The sequence below is a fragment of the Acanthopagrus latus genome, chromosome 10 (assembly GCF_904848185.1).
Source record: "Acanthopagrus latus isolate v.2019 chromosome 10, fAcaLat1.1, whole genome shotgun sequence".
NCBI lineage: Eukaryota > Metazoa > Chordata > Actinopteri > Spariformes > Sparidae > Acanthopagrus > Acanthopagrus latus.
Genome location: NC_051048.1, coordinates 4,875,850 through 4,886,127, shown reverse-complemented (window position 1 = coordinate 4,886,127; position 10,278 = coordinate 4,875,850). Strand labels below are relative to the sequence as shown.

The 10,278-nt window shown below is 39.9% G+C and overlaps 1 long non-coding RNA gene across 1 annotated transcript; it reads left to right on the top strand.

The window, feature by feature from the left end:
* Window positions 1-535: 535 nt before the first annotated feature.
* Window positions 536-6,227, top strand: LOC119026626. The gene is made up of 4 exons (XR_005077195.1): window positions 536-832; window positions 5,619-5,694; window positions 5,806-5,956; window positions 6,046-6,227. It is a non-coding gene; the product is annotated as an uncharacterized LOC119026626 (long non-coding RNA).
* The last annotated feature ends 4,051 nt before the right edge of the window (window positions 6,228-10,278 follow it).

The window sequence follows — 10,278 nt, the reverse complement described above, 5'->3', positions numbered from 1 at the left end:
AGATTTCATGTCCTTGAAGGAACTTCGGGGAGAGTTGGTGTGAAAGTAGAAGAGTAAATCCTTGTTCACAGTCTCCCCCTTTCAGTCTAATCAGGTTTTCTGTTGCTAGATTTGTAGTTTTTTCAAGCAATATTTTCTATATTTCTTGCTTCTCTCTCACGCCTCAGTTTTTCTTTATTCTTCATGCCACCCTCATTCCTCTTCATCATTCTATTGTATATCCTTTATTTCTATTTTTATTCCCATTCTTCATCCGTCTTCTTTTTATCCGTTCTCCATACTACAGTTTTATTACTCCATTTCCTCACCACTTTCCCTTTCCATTTTATCTCCCTATCATTCTTCCCCCCTCCCACAAATTCTCCTGCTCCTCCTTCCTTTTTATTCTTGCTCGTCTTTTTTCCTCACCCCCTGGATTTATCACCTCATACCGCCGTACAAATTTGACACTACATGGGTCATTCGACGAGGGATGGGATTATCTTCATGTTAATGGAGGGTGGAGAAAGGAAAACCTCCGGGAGCGTCGGTTTCAATTTAGCATGAACGAAGATGAAGTGACATCGTTCCTCCCAGATTTCTGTGGAATTTGTCTCATGTTTCTAAGTTGCATTTCATGTGCGATAAGACCGACCACTGCAGGGGCGATTTAAGGCTTTCAGAAGAAATTGGCTCATGTTAGATGTTTCAACCGAATCCTATTTGTAAAATCCTCCCGACTGTGTATAAATTACTGTAATAGTGGATATTCTTTGACCCCAGCTGGTTCCTGCTTAATAGACTGATTACATCATCAACAGAGGAAGGGGATGCTTTGAAACTACAGCAGATGGTAAGCTCAAACACCAACATATTACAGGTCAAAACAACAACATTAACGAGAGTCAACAACAGTAAGGAAATGAAGAGAGAGAATGTCCCCAGACTCCCTTAAAAAATCACTCAGTTTTGTCAGTTGTTGCATCAGGAGAAACTTTAGAAACTTTAGAAAATGCTGTCAATGATAGATCCTTAATGATTTAAGCCTTTGTAAATTCGGGATATGTTATAGCCTCGTTTTAGCTTCCTCAGCGCCCCCAGGTCCAGCATCCATGGACCAGAATCTGACAGCCACAGTGCACAAGTTATCACCAAAATGTCAATTTTAATGAGCTAAGAAAAAACAAGAACTTGTTTTGAGCTTTGGTTCATTTTTCAGACAATTCAGTGGCTTCATAAATTGTTTGTTTTGCTTAAGAAGTTGAGGAATTGTCTGAACTCATGACGGAGCAAACAATCTCGTCTTATGATAACGAACGGGACACACAAGGGGTAAAAAAGAAAAAGCAAACTGGTCTTTTGGCAATGTGAAATGAGTTCATTGAGATGATTATTAGTGTATTTGAAAAAAATATATATATACGTGTACATTTTGGCACAAGAGGTTTAATTTTTAGCTCCAATTTTGGTCTCCACCAGCCTCTGAGCTAAATATCTGTTTAGCTGCGAAATAGCTCCACTATGTTCACCAGCTAGTCACTTCATTCCTTCATCTGTCTGCTGTTAATGTGTGTATTAACATTTTAACCAGTTCAAACTGGAATCTTTTTTTTTTTTTTTTTTTGATAACAGAAACATGAGCTGTAGTTTAACAGTTTATGAAAAATAACTAAAAATGTGAGGTTGTTGGCCATTAAAACCAAAACAAACAGCTGAAAGACACTAAAATCCCTCAGCAGATTCAGATGCGAGATCCCTCTTACGTCATTTTACCTATTGTTGATGTAGAAATAGTGATCATTACAGCCTGTTTCACACTTATCTTCATATAAATGAGTATGATTTTCCTGATATTATAGTTCGAACCTCTTTTGAAAGTTTATATTAAACCATTTCATATTTATTCCTCCTCCTCTAACCTGTGGATTTCAGTTAAATCCCTCCTCAGCAGCAGGTTTTTCTCTCATCTCAAGCTGCTCTCTTTATCCCACATTATAGAGACTTGACATTTCCGCTCTGTTTCATGGTAAACGGCTGCTATCAGCGTGAATGTATCTATAAGAAATGTCAGTTCGAGTGGGAAATTAAATTCTGGATTAAGGATTTAGTCCTTTTCTTCTCCCTTCATTCATCCCGCGTCTTCATCCTGTAATCTTCTCCTCCTCGTTCTAAAGACGGCTGGAATCATCCTCTTCCTCTACAGGAAAGGTTTTCTTCCTCATCAGAACTGTCAATCTCGCCGCCTCCATCGTGTCCCTCTCTGCCTCCCGCGAGAAAAGTAAGCTTCCTATCAGAGTCTTTTATTTTATTGTAAGGAATTAAATACATGAGCACACAATTACAGAGACTTTACTTGATAATTCCTCAATGATTCCCTGAAATATCTACAACCCTATTAAAATGATTCTTAAACCCTAAAATGAAGGATGATTTCTTCCTCCGGTCGTGACTTTAGTGTGGAGACACTCACAGGATGGTTGGACATGTACAGAGGCCCAGAGGAAGTCTGGTCTGATTTGTTTTCTGTCCTTTGTTCATGACTTGAGAACTGGTGGAAAAAAGGATAATGTGAGAAAATAAATCATGCGTGTTAGAGGAAAGGAAATGTTCAGGAGAAATTTGTAGTTTTGTGAAAGACACTTTTTCTTTTTTTTTTTCTTTTAAGATGAAAAAATCGTGTGGAAAAACAGTGTGGGCATTCAAAAGAAAGATTTTTACTGTGAAACGAAGCAAAATAAAATAAACAAATCTGTTTTTATTTTAACTTCAAGTCAAGTCTCAGAAAGTTACAGAGAAAAGTTTTAGCCGGAAAAAAAGAAAATTTCGGTTGTTATTTTGATGATAACTGAAACTTCCATGGAAAGTTTGTGTCCCTGCATCTTTCATTCATTCATTAGAAAAAAAAAAATCACGAGAAGTTTTGTTTTGTTTTTTTCCATGTGTGATATAAATCGAAAAGTTTTGGCAGGAGTAAAGAAATTTTCAGTTTTTTAACACGTGATGTGAGGAAAGTTTGTGTCCTTGCATCTTTCATTTGAGACCATGTTGGGAAAATAAAAGGATTTTTTTTTTCCTACATGAAACCAAGTAGGGAAAAAAAAAATGTTTCCATATGTGAAATCAAGTTTTGTTTATTTGTCTAGAGAGGAGAAAATTATGTGCCTACTCAACTGAAAAAAAGAAAAAAGTTTGGACGAGAGAAAATAATATCTCTGTTGTTATACATGATCTGAGGAAAGTTTGCGTCCCGTCGTCTTTCATTCGAACACCCTTTGATTTTTTTCAAAACACAATCTCTTGGAGAAAAAAAAATTAACTTAGTTTCACACAAATAGGAGAAAACATTTTCTCCTGCAATTTATCACAGATGGGGGAAAAAAAAGAAAAAAGAAACAACTTAGATTGTCCTGTCGAAACTTTCTTCTCCACCTCCACTTCTCATGGCATAAACACAGGAGAGAAAACTGTTCAGATCAAATGTAGAAAATGGATCACCAGTAAAAATAAATATCCTCATTGGCTCCTCTGAGCTTCCATACTCATGAGCAAAGTTCTGGCACTTCCACTAAATAATGTGCATTTCCAGTTAATACCTCCCTTGAGACAACCAGTGTTTTTAAAAATGAGTCTACACTTAAATAAAAAAGTCCAACTCAGCATCCAGCAGCACCTCGTTTGTACTGTTTCCTCTGACGAACTCGTTCATTAGTTTGTCTGTTTCGTGGCTCAGCGTGGCAGCGTCAGCACAACGCTCGGCGGCTCTTCACACATTAATCCCTCTGAGCTTCTGTTTGTCTGAGGCTCATTAGACAAAACCAAGCACTCGTCACTGTTTGTCTTTTCTTTTTTTTTTTTCATTTTCTATCCTGCGAGTGCTTCGGCTAATGCACACGCTGTTTTACAAATGTCTCGCTCCTCGCATCATTCGTCTCGCTGATGTCTCCCACGAATAAACACAAACACACACACACACACACGCGCTGAGTGTGCTGCTGTACACAGGCAGCGGTGTGTATCGATCGGACTCTGAGGAGGGACCGCGGGATCGTCCCTCCTGGTGACCCGCTGCTGCGTTTAACAACAGTCTAACAATGTGAGCTCGCTGGAGGGTGTTTAAGTAGCACACGCTGTAAGCTTTTCAAGTGTTACTTAAAGGTGCACTACGTAGTTTATTACCTTGGCTTTTTTAAAGCCTAAACAAACTGACCTTAAAACTTCACGCTGTATGTTTGTATGTGGCGGACCCTGCCACCTTTCAAGCCCCAAACAGTGTCCTGGACCTTATTTTCCTCTGAAGACAGCTTGTTTATTCACTTAATGAAAAGATAAATATGTCCGACATTGTGTTATTACCTCATAAATGTTGTAAGTATAAAAATTCTGAGTTTGAATTTCTCGTCTAAAAACTACATAGCGCCCCTTTAACACTATCCGCTTATATAACGGCCATGTTAACGATGTGAAACAGTCACGTTTGGTTCGTTAGGGCAACATGACTACCTGGTAAAGTTTAAAGAAAAGATTCTTTAAGGTAAGTTGACATGAGGGCGGTGCGACCTCAGTGAGAGTCAGTCGAACTCTGTTGGTATGCACAGTGCCAACTGTACATCACCAGCAATTCGGGGTTCAGCATCTCGCTCAAGGACACTTCGACATGCCGCTCAGCTCAGATTTGAACCAGCGACCTTCCGATTGCTAGCTGACCTGCTCTACCTGCTGAGCTACAGCCGCCACAGCCAGGTTATCACAGCCCCCTATTAACTTTTCTTGTCAGGTGGCGCCCTCTAGTGGCTGTAACGAGTATTAAAGCTCAAAAGGAAGAAGACAGAAGAAGTAGTTAAAAAAGGGAAAAGTCGTATAGGGAGGAAGACGAGCTCAGGTTTGTTTACACGTACGTTGTTTAAACGTAAGTACACGCCAACAGTCAACCTATCCAGGAATAGGAGAAGTAACACAACTTTGGTGTGCAGGAAAGTGTGATGCCGGGTCTTCGAGGGAGATATAGTGCTGTAGGCTGCTCCAAACTTTGTGAGCCGCTGGTTTTCCACCACATGGTTCTTTTTAGTTATTCTACCCCTGACCGTCAGAAAGCCCCCGAAAGAAGCTGCCATGGATCAAGAACAGCTCAGCTTTAATCCTTCATCAGGCAGAAACATCAAAAGTTTAGCAACTGATAAAAAAAAACAACCTGCTGTTTACCAGACCAACAGAAACTCGTTTCTTACTGGTACGGCTCCAGAGCTTTGAGAGCAGCTCGGCTAGAGTTGAAAGAGGATGAAATAAGTCATGCCGATGTGGTCGGGGGGGGCGAAAACAAACAGAACAGCAGGGAATCCAAGTTTTAAAAATTTCATGATAAGAAACAAAAGAGTATATTGAGGTTGACACATGCTGTTTCTTGTTGTTACCTGATCGTCTCTCTCACATCTGCATCACTTCTCTCTGAATTTTCATCATTTCATTCAGACAAACAGCTACGCTGCCGAGGTAAAGTGTGGTCGCACTGCATCGTGTTAACCGCAGACGCTGCATATTAATCTCGTTATGTATTTCAGAGCTGATAGGATCCTGTTGGATCACAATCAGGCTTGTTTAGACGTATAATAAAAAAGGATTCTTGTCATATTTTTTTTTTTCAGCTGAAATCCACAAACTTCAGAGAAACACATGATGTTTGTCAGCGAAAGCAAAGGAAGATCCGCAAAGACTCGGCAGGTCAGACATCAGTCAAGCGGCTCCCGCAGAGGCCTGATGGTTCGGTGACTTACGGCCTCATCAGTCAGGACGCTTCGTATCAAACTGTTTGCTTTGGCTTTTTATGTCCAGGTCCAGGTGGATCTGACAGCTGGCTGTGATGGAAACTACTGAGGGAGACAGATCGAATAAATGAGAGGAAGGAGAGCAGAGAGGCAGGGAGGAGAGGGTTTGGAATGCAGCCGAGGAGCCAAATAAAGGGATCGGAAAACTAAAACTTAAGGTATTAAAAACCATCAGGTTGTGCATCTGATTCCAGAATAAAAGCCATTAATCTGATGATACAACAGCCTTCACTCTTCTGTTTTCCAGGCTGTGCACCAGATGTTGGAACCTGGCTGCAGGGATTTGTTCATATTCAGCCATTAGAGAATCACTGAGGTCCAACTCTGATGCTGAAAGATGAAGACTTGGCTTCTTCCCAAAGCTGTTGGACTGGATCGAGATCAGGATCAGGGTTCTGTGCAGAGTTCTTGGAAACCAAACTGGGAAAAACATTTCTTTATGGGGGCTGAAAAAAATAATATCTTCAAATGGATATTATGGAATGGAATTATTTTATTTCTAGTGTGAAAATGTCTCCTGAAATTCATCATGAAATGTTAAAACTGTCAAGAGAATTTTTTCGGAAAATTTCACATTACATTTTTCTTTAAAAAAAGAAATTCACCAGAAAGGTTTTTTTTTTCCAGGAGAGGTTTCAGGAGAAATGTTGTCATGTTTTTGAAGTAGAGTAAAGTTTCGCATTTTGTTTGGAAATGTTTTTTTTTTCCTGAAATGAAAAAAAAAAAAAAAGAATCCAGAGAATTTTTTTTGGGCAAATTTCAGGAGACATTTTAATTTCATGTGTGAAGTCAAGTGGAAAATTATCATCAGAAAATAAATAATTTCAGGGGAGAAAAATCCTTTTGTGAGAAAAATTTCAGAAAATTTATCTTCAACTTTTTTAAAATTTTAAATTCAGGGGAAATTTTAAGAAAAGATGTTATTTTCTTGTGTGAAACTGATTCAAAACAAAAAATTTGGGGTGGATAATCTTTTCTGGTGGAAAAAAAAATGAGAGTGGGGAAAACTTTCATGTGTAACAAAACAAATTGTTTTCGGGACAATTTTTTTTTTTCCCACAAAAAAAGTGTTTCTTCCTTTTTCGAGGTGGAAAACCAAAATGTCAATCTTTTAATCCATGAAGATAATCCCAGATTGAGTTCAATATAGTCTTTGTTATAGCAGAAGAAAAATGAGGAATGATTGACTACATTTCCCAGGATGACACAAACATATTGTTTTCACTCAGTGGGGGCTGAATGGTCGAGTAATGTCGCCCCGAGCCTCCCAATCCATGATCATTTGGCCGCTGGTGTGATTGCAGCTGGGTCCCCGTCTCGCGGCTGAATTGCATTCTGGTCTATTTTCTGCCGCTGTGGGTGGAGAAATTGCCTCTGCTGTGATGAATTTCAACCCTGTGTGAGTGTTGAATGTAACCGAGGGGACGACCCTGAAGCCATTACCTCTGATGTCTACATTTGGCCCGTTAGTGATAAGGAAATGACACCGTCGGACGACAAAACGGGCTCGTAAAGACGCCGACGTCTCGTGTGTTGGGGCGGAAACCCGGCTCTTTGAAATATTAGGAGGTGTTCTGTATGGTTTTGTGCTGTAGTCTGTGATGAGTTCATGGCAATGTGCAGTGAACATGAATGAACACTCGAGGTGATGAAACCCTCAGGCTCAGGTGTGTGTGTGTGTTTGTGTGTTGTCAGTGTCGAGGTAGAGAGACAGATGTTTCTTTTCAAGTGTGATGCCCTCAAACACGCCGCCGAACAAAGACCGGATCCAACATTTTGGATCGACATCTGAGAGAATTAACTTCTGGCTGCCCTATTTTTGTGTGTTTGGAGGCTTTTTAATGAGAAGAATTAAGAGACAGTCAACAAAAGTCTTTATTTTGACGCATCATCAGGCTTTTATATTCATTAAATGTCCTTTTTTTTAAGTAGGAGTTGAGTCACGGCCTCCTGGTCAGGGTCCAGTCTGCGTCTCACTGATGGCGTCTCTGGGTTGGAGGACAAACAGCCAAGAAAACACTGGAGGGGACTTCAACTCCCAGAATGCCTTGGGGAGGCTGGCATCCCTCAGAGAAACAGAAAGGGAAGAGTGATCCTGACCTGTGACCTTGATTAACAATTGGAATGGTATGTTCTTTTTTTTGTTTTTTGTTTTTTGTTTTTCTATCAGTAACAATAGAGATTCTTTAATTAGTTTGTTTAGTGCTCCTTTAACTGAGTTATACATATAATCTGCTGCATGATCAGCTGCTCATTTGCTATCACAGAGCATATGACATACAACTTGTATATATTTATGAACACTAAGTCGTGACAGTTTCTCTAATTTTTTCATAAACATCAGTGGAAAGAGAAAATGTCCTGTGACAGTGAGCAAAAAAACTTTTTTTCCCAGGATTTTCTTTTCTTCTTTTTTTTTTTTTTGAGCACAAAAACGTTTTTTTTTCCAAAGTAAAAAAAAAAAAATGTCCAGAAAAAAAAAAATTAACCGATTCTTTAATATTTTTTATTTTTCAGGAAAAAAAGAAAAAAGAAAAACACGAGAAAAGAAAAATGTCATGAAACTGATTTTCAAAAAACCTTTTTCATGAGAATTGTTTGGTTTTTTTTTTACATTAAAACCAATTGATTTTATCACTTTATCTATGAAAATTTGTGATTTTTTTTCTGAGACATATTTAGCTTTTTTTAATTTTCAGGTTACTAGTAGAATGTATTTACAAGCTTTAATGATGAAAAGTACACATCAGCTTTCTCATACTGTCCATGAGAAAGCTTTTAGCGCCTGTCAGTTTAAAGCCCCTCCCCCTGAGCATTTAAGTCTGCTCTGATTGGTCCGCTCACACATGCCTGAGCCAGCACAGAGCAGTCCCGGTGCCAAACTAATTTGGCATCAACTATGTAAATGTGTGATATGGTGATTTAGCGTGACGTCACAAATTACAGGAATTAAAGACGGAATTAGTGACGAGGCGTTCAGGAACAGTGTTTTCTGTGGGAGAGAAGACCTTTCTACATGCACAGAAACATGTTAAATACAAAAAAGGACAAAAGGTCTCCTGTTATAGTAGTCTGACACGATCCACGAGTAGAGTTGGAAGAATGAAGGGTGCAAAGTCAGAACAGAATTTTTAACCAATCCTTTCATTTTCTGCAATGATTTTAGGAGGTTGAAAGAACGATCAGTCTCACCTGGCACACACACACACACACACACACACACACACACACACACCTCTTCACATCAGTTAAAAGTGTTTCGGGTCAGATTTGAGCTTTTAACTTTGACTTCCCCTCGCTGTTATTCTCTGGAGGGTTTCAGACTTCGTCGTTTGATAAAGATGTGCCTGCTGAGGTTCACTGTGTGTGTCAGTGCCTTTAGTGTGTGTGTGTGTGTGTTTCATTTTCCCTCTCTCTCTCTTTCTCTTTTATTCTACCACCCACCCACACACACACACACACACCAGTATTAACACCAAAAACAAAAGAATGTTAGTTTACTATTGTTACGGCCTGCATTGAGATATGTGAGAACCAGGCTACAGGAGGGCTGGAGGACACCAGGCACAAGGTAAACCATGAAACAAGATTTATTTAATAATTCCCAAAGAAAACCAGGAACAAAATCTCTCGGTAATAATTGTAAAAATGCCACAAAAACCGAGAATGTCACACAGTTGAACTCAAGGTCGTTATGCTTCACCTGCATGAATGCCAGAAACACCTGAGCGTTGATGCGTGAGCATCAGATTTTCCCTCACAGAAGAATGTCTGACGATTTAATTCCCACATTGTTTCCGTATCAGCGGGAGCAGAGCAGCACGGGAGCGCTTACTTCCATAAAATGTCTCTTTTAAAGAGCCGGATTCGCTCGCTCACGCTGTGTGATGACTGTTTTCTGATCATGTCACAGGGAAGTCTGGTGCGACGCTGCTTCTCATACCTCGATCCGGCTGTTTTTACTGTTTGCAGCGAGCTGACTGGGATGATACGCTTCCTATTTCGTGTCCTGATCTCTGCAGGAGCTCCGGGTTGTGATCCGATGTAGAAAGAAAGGCGGATTCACTCGCCGGACGATGAGCGGCGATGAGACACAGCTGCTCTTTTCAGCCACCTGATGTATTGTCGGTGCTGGCAGACGATGAAGGCTGAGGTGATTTGGTGTAATGGGAGAGAAGAACTCAGTTTTCACTCTTGTTGAATGTGAAAAATTGTAATTCAACCCAGTCGGTGCTGAAGTCATCTCCTCTTTGTCGTCTTTGTGGTTTGAGTTGTGTGCAGATATTATTATGAATGCTGAATGACTCAACCCAGAGAAATCCTGATTTTATTCAAGGTAACGGCTCGTGTCACTTGGTCTCGGGTCACTTTGACTGTGAGAAGAGAGTCGAGGTGTGAAAGCATTCGATAAAACACAAATATGACCTTGTCTGTGAACACTTGAAGCAAGTTCGACCATTTAAGCTAACTCAGGGTTCTG